This window comes from Megascapheus bottae, chromosome 8 (genome assembly GCF_031878675.1).
Source record: "Megascapheus bottae isolate mThoBot1 chromosome 8, mThoBot2.hap1, whole genome shotgun sequence".
NCBI classification, from domain to species: domain Eukaryota; kingdom Metazoa; phylum Chordata; class Mammalia; order Rodentia; family Geomyidae; genus Megascapheus; species Megascapheus bottae.
Window position 1 is genome coordinate 45,451,896 of NC_143516.1, and position 17,085 is coordinate 45,468,980.

Genomic DNA, 17,085 nt, shown 5'->3' on the forward strand with positions numbered 1-17,085 from the left:
TTGTAATTAGTAAAAGGGTTACATGATATTTGCCAGATAGAAGGTACATTAATTCACATACATTGATACCCTTTCACATGTCTTGGTAACCATTTCCCTCCCCCCCCCACACCACCCACCCGTCTTGGTTTTCCCCCCTTCCCTATCAAATTTCAAATATCCAAATACAAATAAATTCAATATATCAGATAACAATTAAGCAATACTGTTAATGCAATTTTACTTTTAGTTTCAAAGGCTTTTTCTTTAATAATTACCAATACTCCTATTGAGGAAGCAGAAATCGGAGAATCACAATTTTAAGACAGCCCAGGCAGACAAATCTAAAAGTATCTTTATTTAACCAGAAAAAAAAAAGCCAGAATTACAGGCATGGCTCAAGCATTAAAGCACTAGCTAGTGTGGACACACACACACACACACACACACACACACACACACACACACATGAAAACCATCCTTGTGTCTCAAAAAAAATACAAATAAGTACAAGTATAAAATATTGACTTCTCATCAATTTTGTATGAATCCTAATCTGAGATTGCTAACCTTTTTTCCCTGATAAAGAGGAAAATTAGGCTTGTTCCATTCCTGGCATTTTTAAGTATTATAGTTAAGTGGTATTTTGTTAATCCAGAGAAGAGAATAAAGGTTATGTCAGAATTTGGAAATAGGTGCATCTGACTTCACCATAGCAGCATGACTTTTATTTGTCTTAAAGACAGACTTGGTCATTTAATTTTCCTTCCCACTTCGAGTAAAAACTGGGGATCTCATAAACTTGTATAGGACTATCAACTGCAACTCACTTCAACTGTAAATACAGGGGCAGCTTAAAACTCCAAAATATTTCCAACTACTCCTATTGTGACTCCACCAACAATTCACACCCGTGCTCACGGCAGACTCTTTCCTCGGGTTCTACTATGAAACTTACCTATTGTCCCTTGGCAGTTAAATCCTCCAAAATGTTTCGCATTGTTCAGATTTCGTGATCTATGCAGCTATTTCCCTCCAGATAGATTTCTTCCAAATGATCCATTGTGGATGCAGAATTCAGAAGTACCCAAAAGAGAGAAAGTTCCAGATTTGAGGAATTCCAGATTATCCAGCTCTGGAGGGTAGAAGTCAGTGCTCATGGCTCTCTGAATAATTCTACTCACTTTTTTTTGGTCAGTTGTGGGACTTGAACTGAGGGTCTGGACACTGTCCCTGAGCTTCTTTTATGCTCAAGGCTCACACTCTACCACATGTGCCACAGCGCCCCTTCTGTCTTTCTTTTTCTGTGTTTGTGGTACTGAGGAGTCGAACCCAGAATTTCATGCATGGTAGGCAAGTACTTTACCACTATACCAGGCTCCCGGACAAGAATCCTGCCCTTAATGCCACAATATATAGTGCTTTACTTTTCCTCTAACTATAGGTGTTGTGTAGACACAGAGTTCTGTTCATATAATGAATTTTTATAAAATTCAAATTGAAATCTAGCGATTGAAAAAGTATAAGCTAATGAAAGTTTGATAAGTTTCAAAGTCTCCAAAGATCTATGCATTGCAGGAAATGACTAAAATAACACTGTATGGTTAAGCCTGTAATGAAGCCAAAGATTAATTTGTAGTTATTAAATATGACATTTTTCAGCAAACATAAAGACCACAGTTTTTTGCATTAATATCTTTTACCTCAACTTGAGCAACTTAATTACCTGGCATTTGCAGGGTTCAGTGATTATGTTTAATAAATTATTAGACTTTGCATAGCACTTTCTATTTATTTTTCTTTTAGTAGGTTTTGGTAAATTCACCAGAATTAACACTCTATTTTTCCTATCTAGAAAATTGACTCTATTATACAATCCTATCCTTGGTATATTAGGTTTACTGGTCATTTTTCATTAATCATTTTATAGAAGTTTCGAAGCTTCCCGTGTGTCTTGATTTTTCAAGGATATTGATATACATAGGATAAAGCCCCAACACCAGCCTTACTTGTCTCTTCACGTAGAAGTAGTTTAAAAACAAAAATAAGATTACTTTAGGTCACCCTCAGTACTAAGTAGACATAGAAATTTAAACAAAAGAAGGCCTAATGACAGAATGGGTATCTTGAGTCTCCTATATGTTCAGTCATCTGATCACAAATGACCAATAAATACTTTTTTAAAAAAAGGTTCAACATCCTAGGCCATCAGGAAAAGAAATGACAACTGCTTTGAGATTCTACCAGAATGGTTATCGGTAAGAAAACAAACAATAAATATTGGGTAGGATGGAGGTAAGGACCTTGTTTCCTACTGAATGTAAGAATGTCAGTCTACCCACTATGGAAATAACCTGGAGGTTTTTGAAAAAGAAAAAAACATTAATAGAAATTACATATGAAGCCAGGAGTTTAGCCTAGTGGTAGAGTATTTGCCTAGCATGCAGGAAGAGTTTTATTCTTTGGTACCACATACATAGAAAAAAGCCGGAAGTGGTGCTGAGGCTCAAGAGGTAGAGCTCTAGCCTTGAGAAAGTCCAAGGTCAGTGCTCAGGCCTTGAGCTCAAATCCAGGACTGGCAAAAAAAAAAAAATTACATATGAAGCCGGGCATGGTGGCTCATGCCTATAATCCTAGCTACTCAGGAGACTGAGTGAGATCTGAGGATCATAGTTCAAAGCATGCCCAAGCACTAAAGTCTGTAAAACTCTTATCTCCAAATAACCACCAGAAAACTGGAAGTGGCAAAATGTCTCCAGAGCCAGAGTAGTAGCCTAGAGCCAAAAAGCTCAGGGACAGGGCCTAGTTCCAGAGTTCAAGCCTCAGGACTGACCCTCCCTTCCCCCGAAAAAAGACACATATCAGTTCTATTACCAAAGGAAAAATCTGAGTGTTTGGAATTTTAGATTACCCATCATCACATTTTCTTTTCGATGATGTTACTTCTTTTCTTAAATGAAAGCATTTCAACCAAGAATTAAATGGTACTTTAGTTCTTTCAACTGTACATTGCACTCTGTGCTACATTCTGACCCAAGAGATATTCTCGTCCACTCTGCTATGCATCTCTGGTCTGCCTCACTCCAGGTGTGACAGTGAAGAGAAATCCAAGCTTTGGGAGGGGAGAGGCTGAATAGTTGCATTAGCTATCTCACCTTATGTCACCATTTCACAGAAAAGACAGCTCTTCTATCTCTTGGGTTTGCCTTTTAACATGTCTGAGAAGTTCTATTACTTCATAATCCATTTTCCTCTACTAACTGGCTCTTTATCCTTCTGTCACCTCTAATGTAATGTGCTTTAGAGTCCTCTGGAGGAAAAATGACTGAGACTTGCGCAGAGTTGGCACAGTGAGACTTCTTCCTATGCAGGAGCCAGAGTCCAACAGGTGTCTGCCTAATAGATTAAGCCAGGCAGTGGGAGCCCTAGACCAGGAGCTAAGACAAGCTAGTAGTAATTTCATGGCTCAGGACAGTCTGATGCTTTGGCAGTTCGGATCTATTCAACCAGATGCCAGCATGGAGAAAACAATGTAGCCAACCCAAGGCAAAAGACTAATCAAACCAAAACTGGGGCTTTGGGACAACTCCAGGGATATGTACACAATTATCAAATGAAAAAAAAATAAACTCCTATTAGCCAAACTGAGATTGAATCTGATGAAGAAGAGAAGACCAAGAGACAGAGCAGGCAGAAACAGAAGGTTCTGGAAATTCTCCCAACTCAGATATGACATAATCAAACTTAGGATTCTTTTTGGAGATCATTGACTCCTTAGTTTATCTAGAAATTGGAATCAATATAATCTGCTCTCCAAGTTAATGTTAAAAAACAGGTATGGTATTCGCATAAGAGAATAATTTGTAGCTATTAAACTATATTCGACCTATGTTTCTCTTCTTGATTTTTATTAGCACATATAAATTGCTCTATGTGTGGATTTCATTATGACATTTCCATTCATAAATATAATAGACTTTGGTTATATTCCCTTTCTTTTTTTCTTTTTTTTTTTGCCAGTCCTGGGCGTAAGGGTCTGAGCACTGTCCTTGGGCTTTCTCAAGGCTACAGCTCTACTCCTTGAGCCATGGCAACACTTCCAGCTTTTTCTTTGTATGAGTTACCAATCGAATCTGGGTCTTCATGCATGCTAGGCAAGCACTCTACCATTAGGTCAAACTCCTAGCCCTATATTCACTTTCTATTACTCTTTTTCTGACATTTATTAAATGGGTTCATGTGCATGTCTGTATGTGTGTGTGCATGTGTGTGTGTGTGTGTGTGTCTGTGTCTATGTGTGTCTGTGTCTGTGTGTGTGTCTGTGTGTGTGTGTGTCTGTGTCCCTGTGTCTGTGTGTGTCTGTGTGTGCTGGTCCTGGGAATGAAACTTGGGAGTCTGGGAACTGTCAATATAGATCTAAGTCTCCAGGACTTTTCCAGAGATGGAAGTGGGATCAACTCTACCTTAACCATTTAGCTGCCCCAGGGCAAATGATGGGGAGGAGGAGAGAGTGGCTTGAATGGACATGGTGGCAGCCAGATGCGTAGGCAGAACATGTTGAAGATGCAGAGATGACTTATAGCTATTATAGGTCTGGGGAAATTTGTGTACCATTTTTCAGTATTTAAATAGATTAGGAGACACTGTATCTCTCTCTGTTCTAGTCCAACTCAGATCAGAAGAGCAGTGCTAACGTCAAATTCAGCTCAACTTGCACCAGAACCTTGCCTATTGTTATTGTTTGGCTATGTTGTGCTGTGTTCTGGATTCACAATGCTTACATCACACCCACACTGGGGTAAGGATTTGGGATCATGTAATAGGCCTGGGGCACTACTGAGCCAGCCTGGTAGAGAAAGCTCCTTTAGGAAGCCAGGGGCAAAGCCATCCTTCCTGAGGTTCAGGTCTCCCAGACCTTTTGGCAGGGTCGGGGGGAGGGGGGAAATTTCTGATCCCAAAGGATTAAATTTGCATCCTTCATCACAGCTCATCTTCTCTTGCAAACAGTCTGCTTGAATGTAGAATTTGTTTTATTCTACATTCTATAGCTTATCATTTTCTCATTACCTTCCTCTCAATAAAGCATAGAACATTTTTTCTTTTTTTCTCCTCTTTTCTTTCTTTTTTCCCCTTCCTTTCTTTTCTTTTCTTTTCTTTTTTACTAGTACTGGGGCTTGAACTCAGGACTCAGAAGTTGTTTCTTTCCTTTTCTACACAAGGCTGGAGCTCTACCACTTGAGCCATACCTCCAATTCTGGCTTTTTTGTGATTCATTGGTGATAAGAATCTCATGGACTAGCTTATCTTCAAACTTCCACCCTCAGATCTCAGCCTTCTGAGAAGCTAAAATTACAGGGGTGAGCCACTGCTACCGGGCAGAATACATGCACTCTTGCTGCACACCCTTTGGCCATATGTGTGGGTCATATAGCCATGTGTGTGGAAGACACCGGCCACAGCAGTAACTGTCCATCATGCAGCATGTTCATGCACAAGCACATGCATTCTCCCACGTGCTCTTTCAGCAAGTGTGAGGGGTAAACATGGTGAATATTTTTATTCCCTCTCTTTTTAAATTTTTTATTGTCCATGTAATGTATAAGAGGGGTTACAGTTACATTCACCAAGCAGTGGGTATATTACTGCTCACACATTGATAGCCCTTCTCATGTTTTTGTCCCCATTTCCCTCCCCCCAATCATCTTGGTTTCCCCTTTCCCTTTCCTATTTCAAATAAACATATATACACTATACCAGGTAACAAAGTCAGATACAGTAACAATATGAGATTGACCAAAGGGCAAAAAAAGAAAAAAGAAAAGAAAAATAACATGGTACATTAAGAACAACAATCACACAAGATAAAGCTCTTGTTTCCATATCCTAAAGATCCTTTACTCCCTCTCTTCTTATGAGGAATACAATGTCACGGAGTGCAGAGACTGATCCAATACTGTTTAATGCCAGAATACATCTACCTAAATATATGCAAATATATGCTACCGGGTGAGACTTCTATACAAACAAAGAAATGGAGTAATTTGAATTTTTTTCCTTCTTTAAAAACAGCATAATGAGTTAGGTAGTTACTTTATGAGGAACATTTTGGAGAAGAATGAGCATGTAAGTGGTGTTCTAATTACCATAAAACCATCTGAAGATCCCCAGATTTCCCATTTGCAGACAGCATTGGAGGAGACAACGCTTTGGGGGTGGATGGCTCTGAATGCTAATGTAGTTATTGTTTCCAATCTCATGTGCATCCGGGGACCCCTGGCCCCAGAGCAGAGGAGCTGGGGAGAGAGTGCGAGCCACACACTCCTGCTGTCTTTCAAGGGCACCCTTAAGGTCACATTGTTTACTACCAGGCTGGCACGCCTTCTCTTCTCACCCCGCAGGGCCCCCAAACTGTCATCTGTCAAGAGCTTACTCAAAATTTCACATCAAATTCACCCAGACCATGTGTGACAGCAATTTGAAAATAGCAATATGTACAGAACAAATTTTGCTTCATTTGTTCAAAAGACATTTATCAAGCACCTACCAATTTCTGCAGAAGACACTGAACGATGGTGGATTTTAAGGCCATGATTAATAAAAAGCATTTCAAGTGAAATTTAATAATCTTAACAGATTAAATATGTGTGCACAGATAGGTAAATACATAGCAAAAAGCAGGAAGTAAAACCATATACAAATATAATATTTGTCTTAGGTATGCTGTTAGAAAATGTCTTCCCAAGCAAAAACTATCCCTGCTATTATTTTTATCTTTTCTCAGTACCTAAGGTAGGCAAAACCAGGTTAAATGCCATTCACTGACTTTAGAAAGCCATCATCCTGTTTAAATGGAAGGAGGAAGGTATTTGAATTGATGCTAATGTCCACTTTACTAGACAAAAATTGTGTAGCTAATTTCCTGCCAAGAATGACTCTCTCAAAAGATGTTATGGAAGAGAATAAGTTTCTGCAGAGATAAAAGCATAGCTACTAAGGTAAAAAGCCAGCCAACCAACTGGGAAAAGATATTTACCAATAATACATCAGACAAATGCTTAATATCCAGTATCTACAGGGGACTCAAGAAACTAATCCCCCCAAACCCAACAAACCATTCACTAAATGGGCAAGGGAACTAAAGAGAAACTTATCAAAAGAAGAGGTTAAAATGGCCGAAAAGCATACGAGAAAATGTTCATCATCCATGGTCATAAAGGAAAGGCAAATAAAAACAATCCTAAGATACCACCTTACCTCAATTAAAATGGCCAGTATTCTGAATTCAGACAATGACAGATGCTGGCGGGGTTGTGGAGAGAAAGGAACCCTACTTCACTGATGGTGGGAATGTAACAAGTTCAGCCACTCTGGAAAGCAGTCTGGAGGTTTCTTAAATAACTGAAAACAGACCTTCCCTATGATCCCGCCATATCACTCCTTGGCATCTACCCTGAACATCATAACCCAGGATATGATAAGGACACCTGCTCAGCTATGTTCATCTCTGCACTATTCACAATAGCCAGATGATGGAAACAACCCAGATGCCCTATTGCAGATGAATGGATACAAATATATATATATATATATATATATATGCACATACACACACACACACACACACACACACACACACAATGGAATTCTACACAGCCAAGAGACAAGATAAAATAATGGTATTTGCAGGGAAGTGGCTGAAGCTACAGTGAATCTCGTTGAATAAGATAAGTCAAGACCTAAGGAACAAAAGGCGCATGATATCCTTAATATGTAGATATTAGACCCAAACAGTACAAGAGTGATGACTCAATATTTGGGTACCCAATATCATAGACATGGTATTGGAGATATAAGCATAACTACATAAACATAAAAATTTATGACTCTTTGGACATCATGTTTTATTACATAGATTAACATGTATCTATGGCAAACAAACCCTCAGCTTAATTTTAATTATGTTCTAAAATCTAAGTACCAGTGATTGTATATAGAGATTCCCTTCTTGAATACTTGCTTGTTAAACATGACATTTGAAATATGATGTAAAAAATCAGTGTTAAACAGATGGAAGGGAATCAATGTATGTGAATTAATGCACCTTCGATCTGGCAAATATCATGTAACCCTTCTATTAATTACAATAAAAATATATGAAAAAATTCTTTAATAAACATAACAATAAATAAAACATGTTATGGAAGAAAACTTGAATAAAATAAAAATACATTTTTATTCTTTGTTTGGATATTAAATAGTGCAACTAGCAACTGACATGATAAAAGGTACTGCTCAGTACAGTGTTTGTTGTAAAACTAAATTAAAACAATGCTTTAAATCTGGAACTACATTTTGTTTTAATGTGGTTATGATGCCCCCAACACTTCTTGATAGAAATTTTACTTGATGTTTTTGAAATGGAAACTGTATCAACAAATTATAAATGATTACTTCCTCACTGAAGGAACTGAGTACTCCCTCAGGGAAGCTAATTCTTTGTTTCATTTTTTCTTTTTTCTTTTTTGGTCAGCCATGCGGCTTGAACTCTGGACTTGGCCGCTGTTCCTGAGCTCTTCAGCTCAAGGCCATCACTCTACCACTTGAGCCCAACACCATTTCTTGTTGGTTTTTTTCTTGATCATGGAGTGTTGGAAAGTATTTTTCCTCTTTATTCATGTCTGAGCTTTTCACCAAAAATCTCAGTATTCTGAAACATCCTTGTCTAATAAAAGGAATATTAGCCACATGCTCTTAATTTACTTTATAACATATTTAGAAACTAAAGAGTAGACAAATCAAGAATGTGCAGCATCCTGAAAGAGTCTTCAAAATATTCAATAATGAATAAAAGCAAAAGGAAACCCTGGGATGTTCTAGGTTAAAAAGAAGATGCACAAATGCTATGTATGAAATTTCATGAGAGTCAGGGTTTTCTTTTAATGGTTTTGAAATGAAATATTTGAGAGACAATTGTGAAATTTAAGTTTATTTTTGCCAAGATGGATTATTTATTTTCTTAAGTGAAAAAAAATAGCTGTTAATTATATTATTCTTCAGAACTCTCCAGGAGACAAAATGGAGAGGTAGGATCTCTGCATCTCGACCATGCAATCACATAACCCAAGCTGGGTTTATCCCAGCATTCAATGCCCATTCAATGTCCATTGCAAACAGGCAATCATTGATGTCAAGTTTCACTACTGCTTACATTTTATCAGGGACAGTACCAGAATATTCCTTTATTTACTTATCCCTTCAGTAGCATTACTAAATATTCTCATGGTAGAAGCTGTAGATACAACAAAAATTAGGGATAGGTGCTGGCTTGAAGGCTGCTCAGAGACCAGTATGCTGAGTAGCTATAAAAAGTATCCAGATGAGAGATCAGAACATGTCTGAGACTGAAGGGAATATACTGATTACAATTTTCCCCCCTGGAACTTGAACTCAGGTCTTGAGCTTTGTCCCTGAGCTTTCTCTCTCTTCTCCCCCTCTCCTCTCACCGCCTCCTTTCTTTCTCTCTCTCCTCCCCCCCCCCTCTCTCTCTCTCTCTCTTGGCTAGCACTTCTGGCTCTTTATCTGGTTAATAAGTCTCACAAACTTCACTGTCTAGCTAGGTTCAAACTACGATCATTAGATCTCTGTCTCCTGAGTAGCTAGGGTAATAGGCATAAGCCATGGGTGCCCAATTTCAATTTAAAAATTTTTACTGGAAAATCATTTGTCTTTACTAAATTGGTAGATCTAATTTACTACATTGATATTGCTATTCAAAATTTGAAAAAATATCACGAGGCAAAAGTGTTACTGCTTAACTAGAAGGAAAAGTCAATATTCCTATAGAATGGACAGAATGAATATGTGCAAAATAGGCAGACAGGTTGACCTGGGCAGACATTCCCAGTTATGGTAAATGCTTCCGTTCTGTGATGAAAAGACATATGGTGAAACATGTACTGGCCAAGAGACTCAGTTCTGTGCATTATTCAGGGATTTAGGTTTTTCCTGTCCTGCTTTCATCTTTATAGGAGAAAATAACTTCCTGATTCACGTCTATTCAAGCTACCGGGGAGCAGACAAGTAAAGACCATGTAATTTTCTTTTTAAGGGACATCACTTCCCCTGGCATTTTGTTGGTAAGAACGTAGTCAGGCTATCACCAATGGCTAGCAGTGTCATAGCACAGAGCAAGTGGCATGGAAGCACTGAAAGTTTACAGGAGTATCAAACAAGGGAAGTAAGTTAATGGAGGGAGGGTATGAAGGCTAATTTTATGTGCCAATTTGACTGGGGTAAGAGATGCAGACGCAGCTATGAAGACCCTTTTTCTGGGTATGTCTATGAAGATGTCTCAAAGAAAGACCAGTACTGTACTTGAGTAGGCCAACTGAATAATGAGCTGAAGAAGGGACTCAAGTGGTCCACTCCTGCTATACCACCTTCCCTCAGCCAGTCTGTCCAGATACTCACGCAAGGGAAATCCTCTATGGTCATTCACAAAAAGAAAAGATTCTTCATGGAGATTCAGGAACTACTTAAAAGTAGGTAACTGTTGCCTACCATGCCTTTTTAGGTCATATCTGAAGGACAGTCATGGGGGAACAAAATCGCCTCAGAGAAGGCAGAATTCCAGATAATCAGGCCAATTGTACACATTGCTTGAAAGAAAACATGTAAATGACATGTAAACAACATGTTAATCAGTAGACTGGAATTAATGGATTGCCTGGACGATCAAGAGTTTAGAAGAAAAATTATTGGAATATATTTGACAAAAACAAACGTTCTGGGGAAGCCTCTCTGAATGATCAAAAAATGTAAAAATGGTTTGTCCCATGTGAATGCTCATGGAAGTATAACTGCTGCAGAGGAGAATTTTGATCATCAAAAGGCTAACCGGTTGTGATAAGTCCATGGAAACCATTCAGCTCCTTTCTCTAACCTTCTCTACCATCTTCCATGTCTCTGCATGAGGACTTCCATTTACTAAGGCTGGCCAGTTGGCAGCCCCTGCTGAGAGCACATCATGCAATTCCTCAGCCAAGTCCTATCATAAATCTCAGAAAATACACATACAATCTCCCTCTCTCCCTCTCTCTCTCTCTCTCTCTCTCTCTCTCTCTCTCTCTCTCTCTCTCTCTCTCTCTCTCTCTCTCTCTCTCTCTCTCTCTCTGCACCAACCCAGGTCCCAGCCTATAGTTCTCCTTCTCAGAAGACAGACTTAGTGACTACTTCTCCTTCTCAGAAGACAGACTTAGTGACTACAGAGGACTTACAAGATGGTTCACAAAGTCTGAACTAAATCAGGGAATAAAAGTGGAGAGGCATGAGGGACTGGGTCTTTGAAATAAGAGAGGAGAGTCAGAGATTTATGATCAGAGAACAGTTTAAAATCGTGGAGAAATTCAGAGTGAAAACCAGATGTAGTTTTGTCACTGTGCAACTCATATATGGAGAAAAGGTGAGTTCTTTCTGAGGGTGTCACTAATTATAAACCTGTCTTATTGTCAAAAATATACAGTGCTAAATTTATTTAAAACTGTAAGTGAAGCTGGGCGTAGTGGCTCACACCTCTAATCCTAGCTACTCAGGAGGCTGAGATCAAGGGTCAAAGCCAGTCTGGGCACAAAAAGGACCTGAGACTCTAATCTCCAATTAATCTCTAGAAAATGGGAAATGGGGCTTGGCTCAAGGGTAGGGAGGTAGCCTTGAGCTGAAGAGCTCTGGGACAATGCCCAGGCTGAATTCAAGCCCCATGACCCAACCAAAAAACAAACAAACAAACCTGTAAGTGAACTTTTTCTCAGTTGTCACAATGTATATTGACATAGGAAAATGGAAAAATAAATAAATAGAGAACAGGAAAACAACAACAACAACAAAGCAAGGATTAGACTGCCTTTGAAGTTCCTGGATATTGAATGGACAAAAACCAGTTAGGGATCATACAACTGGGTACCCAGGCCATTTCAGTTGGCCACCTAGTTGTCACTGCCACCAAGTGGCCAATCCAAAGAACTGCATATAGTGTTCGAATGAATTATCAGTGAAGTTCATTTGCATTTGCAAGATTTAACTCTCAAACTTTGGAGATGTGCTATACTCTCCAGCAGAATAATATTTGTGTGATGGCTCCCACTGAAAACTATGCAATGTATCAACCTACAGAAGGAGAAAGTGTATAAATATGCAACTTGATGGATGTTCTAATCTGTCACATTCACTTCTTTGACACAGTGAAAGAAGCAAGGAAATCTGATGACCCTACATACACATATCCCAGCCTTCAGATGCTTGTATATTTCTCAGTGTGAGTGGATATTTCAACATGGTAGATAATATTGATATCCTAGGAAAGGTATGTGTCCTACATGTGTCCTTTCACATTGTCCTGTACTATGGAATTCTTTTGTTGTTGTTGTTGTTGGTGGTGGTGGTGGTGATGGTGTGTGGGTGTACCAGTCCTGGGATTTGAACTCAGAGCTGGGACATTGTCTCTGAGCTTTGAGCTTTGTTGCTTGGGGGTAGTGCTCCACTCTGTTTCAGTTCTTTTTTTGTGCCTGTCAGTGCTAATTTCTAAAGCATGATCCTCAGATCTCAGCCTCCTGAGTTGCTAGGATCACAGGTATGAGCCACCTGCAATAGAGCTATTTTTAACCAATATATCTACAGTAAAGATACTTAGTATCTTTGAAATGTCTAATTGGGAAAATAAAGCTGTGTAATTGCCCAGAATTCGGTGAAAATGATCTGAGGAAAATGGTGAATACTTGAAGATGAACAGCTACCTTCATTTGTTCAAGAAATTTTACATTTACTTAGTAAATTCTGAGTATGGACTTACCATATAAGGTGAGAGACACATCACTTACCAAGTTGTGAATGACAGTGACACAGTAATGAAAGAAAAAAAAAGATCACACTCTACCTCATGTTGTTTGCTAGCCATTACACTAATGTAGTTATTTTACTCTTTTGTCACAGATAAAGAGGATAATGTCTCATGTAATTTTAAGAACAAGAACTTTGCTGTCCTACAGCAAAACCTGAGCTTGTTGCTCTAACTCTGCAATCAAAGAAGTGTAACCTACATTCTTTTGCAACTTTAGCCATTTCAGAAAGTTTTCTGATACACATTTTAGTTATTTATACAGAGTATAGATTTCACTGATATCATTGATAGCTAAAATCTCTCTTCTGATTCACCTTATGAGAAGCAAGCTTACCAAGTGTCTCAACATTCCCTTTGAGAATTTTTTTTCCTGAGTCAGTCCTGAGGCTTGAACTCAGGGTCTCAGTGCAGTTTCTGAAGATTTTTTGCTCCAAGGCAGTGCTCTACCATTTGAACCACAACTCTGCTTTGGGCTTTTTGGTAGTAATTAGAGATAAGAGTCTCACAGATTTTCCTACCAGACTGGCTTCAAACCACAATCTTTAAATCTCAGCCTTCAGAGTACCTAGAATTACAGGCATGAGCCACCTGTACCTGGCTAATATTAAAAATTAACATGCTGCTTTCTGCAATATTTGAAAATTAGTCAGTGTTTCTCTCCCTAACTGACTGTATGTCTTTTTGGACAGAAACTATGCCTTGTCTATCTTTTTAGCCAAAGAAGATGATGAAGTTCTGGCTTCAAGAACTGGAAAGACTAGGAATTTGCAAAGGGTGACGTCTCTGAAGTGACCTATCGAGTAGCAGCCTCTGTTCATTGCCACACCCTGATATTTTCTTAATAAAGTCTTAAACTTACTTTATTTTATTTTCGCCAAAGGAAAGAAGAGCAGACTAAGAAACCTCACCTCTCAGACTAATCTCCGTGTCTCTGAATAGACTGAGGAATGAACTGTTCTGCTGTCATCTTGCCATCACATGATGTCTTCAGGTCGATGAATTCCACCATTTGTTTACTTTGTGGAGTGGATAGATCAAGTTTTATTCTATCTATTTTGTCCATGAAGAAGTTGAGATTCAGAGATATTAAATAACTTTTCTGAAGGCAGAATTTCTTTAAAAGAGGCCATTACATTAGATTCCAAATTATACCGAGACGATTACATGGATCTGCCTTCTTACCAAGCTCCTATTCTGAATTTTAATATCCATTCTGCTATAGACATGGTTTATAATTGGGAATTTATCAAATACTTCATGACTTTTAAACTACACAGTTGAGCTATTTTTTGCTCAATACAGAAGGAGATGAAGCATTTTTTAAATAAAATGATAGAATTTTCTATGACTGAAAAGGAAAAAGTAAACCAGTAAGTTCTCTTTAATTTCTTCGTGGCTTTATGGCAGCCCTTCACTAATGACATAATTAAATCATTTTCTGAGTATCTATGTTAGTAAAGTGGAGGGCATTTATAAATGATTAATACAATTTAAATATGTAAATGCTATGAATATAAAATTTCAAGTATTTAAATACTGTTTTTTTCAGAGATTAAATGAATGAAGGAAGAAAGGTGAGTTTATGAATCCCACTTGATGAGAACATAAAATAGTAAAGCCTTATCATCCTGATCTACTTCCTTTCAAAAAAAGATATTAATGAGCTCCCATAGGAAATATCATGATACTCACAGGACTGCTCTATTTCCAGCTTTGATCTAATCTCAAAGACAAAAGCGAGTATGCTATATTATTCCCATTTCCACAGAATTAACAACATACCTAGATGGCTAGTTAAGAACACTAGTACTAGATATTATTAATAATCATACTAGAATAACAGGTATTAACTTGAATTGTTCCAACAAAACTATGATATATGGTTACTCTGATAATAAGAGCATGCATTTTTTCAAAATATTTTGGAAAGCCATTATCCCTATAAAGTTTAAAATCGAAGATAAAACTTGTACAGGTGAATTAGGTGAAATTGCATGAGGCCCTGCTATTTCTACCTCAGTACAAAAAGCACTAGAGATACAACAAAAGGTTTTTGGATCTGCTGGCACAAGAAAACTATGGGCTAACTTAAGAAAATGTTCACTTAAATTTGCTTGAAGTTTCTCTTAAGCTTAAGAATAAAACCGATAACAACCACCCACTTTTTTTTATAGTCTGTGTAGTTTGTTAACTACAACTATGTTTGAGTAACTATTACTACATAGTATGTAGCCCTCATTCCAAAGATTTGTGGTCATTTTTTTAAAAAATTTATTCAAGTCAAAACCACCTCTCATAACTGCTCAAAAAATGGCTATGTAAAATGATTCACTAATCAAGGAAATTTCTGATACCTAAATGAACAAACTTGTTAAATAAACTAATCTCCCTTTAGGCATATTGCTTCCTTTGCTGGGCACAGTTGCTCACGCCTGTAATCCTAGATACTCAGGAGGCTGAGATCTGAGGATCACAGTTCAAAGCCAGCCATGGCCCTAAAAGTCCATGAGACTCTTATCTCCAATTAACCACCAGAAAACAGGAAGTGGCACTGTGACTCAAGGGATAGGGCGGTAGCCTTGAACTAAAGAGCTCAGCAACAGAGCCCAAACCCAGAGGAGCCCCTGAGGCTCTGAGTTCAAGCATGAGAGAGAGAGAGGGGGGGGGGAGGGAGGGAGGGAGGGAGAGTCTATACATACTGGTTCCTTGCATGTTTGTTTTGTTTTTGATACTGAGGGTTGAACTCAGGCCCTCATGCTTCATAGGCAGGCTCTCTACCACTTGAGATACATCCTCATCCCATTCTTGAGTTCTGAGTTAGAGCCAGGCACTGGTGACCAAAGCCAGATGTAGACTTGTGGCTCAAGTGGTAGCACCCAGATCCCAAGTTCAAGCCCCAGGACTGGTACCAAAAAATAAATAAAAAGAATTCTGCATCTGAATGTATTGCTTCTATCTGAAAATATATATCCTGCCTCATTTGGAATAACAGTGTGTAATAAATGGATTGATTTAGCCAGGATGCAGTGGCTCACACCTGTAATTCTAGCTATTCAGGAGGCTGAGATCTAAGAAACAAGGTTCAAAGCCAGCTCCGGCACAAAAGGACCTGCAACTCTTAACTCCAGTTAACCTCTAAAAAATGGGAAGTGGGGCTTTGCTCAATGGTAGGGCAGTAGCCTTGAGCTGAAGAGCTCAGGGACAATGTCCAGGCTCAGGGGTAGGGCGGTTGCCTTGAGCTCAAGAAGCAGAGCTTCAGGATAGCACCCAGGCCAAGTTCAAGCCCCCCACCCCAGTCAATAAATAAATAATGGATTGATTTGTATCTTTCTTTCTAATTGGCTGGTTGATTACTCCAACTGAACTGGTTGGTTGGCTGCCTGGATGGTGGCCTATCAGGTATGTCATTTGACTAGTCAGCTGCTTGATCAGTTGTTTATTTTTTTCTATTTTTCGTTATATTTTTTTGTCAGAGTAGCAAATAAAGGGATTGCAGTTACAGGTAGTGGGTACATTATTTCTTGAACATTGACACCCATTCTCATGTCTTTCTCCCACTTTTCTTCACACCACACCCTCCCAATCATATTGTTTCCCCATCCCTTCCCTATTGCAAATAAACATATAAATGTATATATAATATATTAGGTAACAAAGTCAGATACAGTAACAACATGAGATAAACCATAAGGGGAAAGACAGAAAAGAAAAAACTTCACATAGTACATTAAGAACAACAATCACAAAGATAAACCTCTTGTTTCCTTATCCTGGAGTTCGTTTTGCTTAGTCTCATCCTGTGTGTCCATGTGTAGATAGCTTTTGAGCTATTGTGATCCTCTGCTAGGAGATAATCCTAGATGTGTACTAATTATTACAAATGAGGGATACCATGGAGCCTATGTTTCTTTGGGTATGACTTACAATGTCATTTTTTCTAATGGCGGCATAGAATTCCATTGTGTATAAGTTCCACATCTTGATCTATTCATCTACTGAGGGGCATCTGGATTGGTTCCATATCTTAGCTATGGTAAATAATGCTGCAATGAACATCATTGTGCTAGTAGCTTTAATATGTCCTTGTTTCTGGACATTTGGGTAAATGCCAATGAGTAGGATTGCAGGGTCATAGGGGAGCTCTAGGTTTAGTCTTTGGAGAAATCGCCATACAACTTTCTAGAGGGGTTGAACGAGTTTATACTTCCACCAAT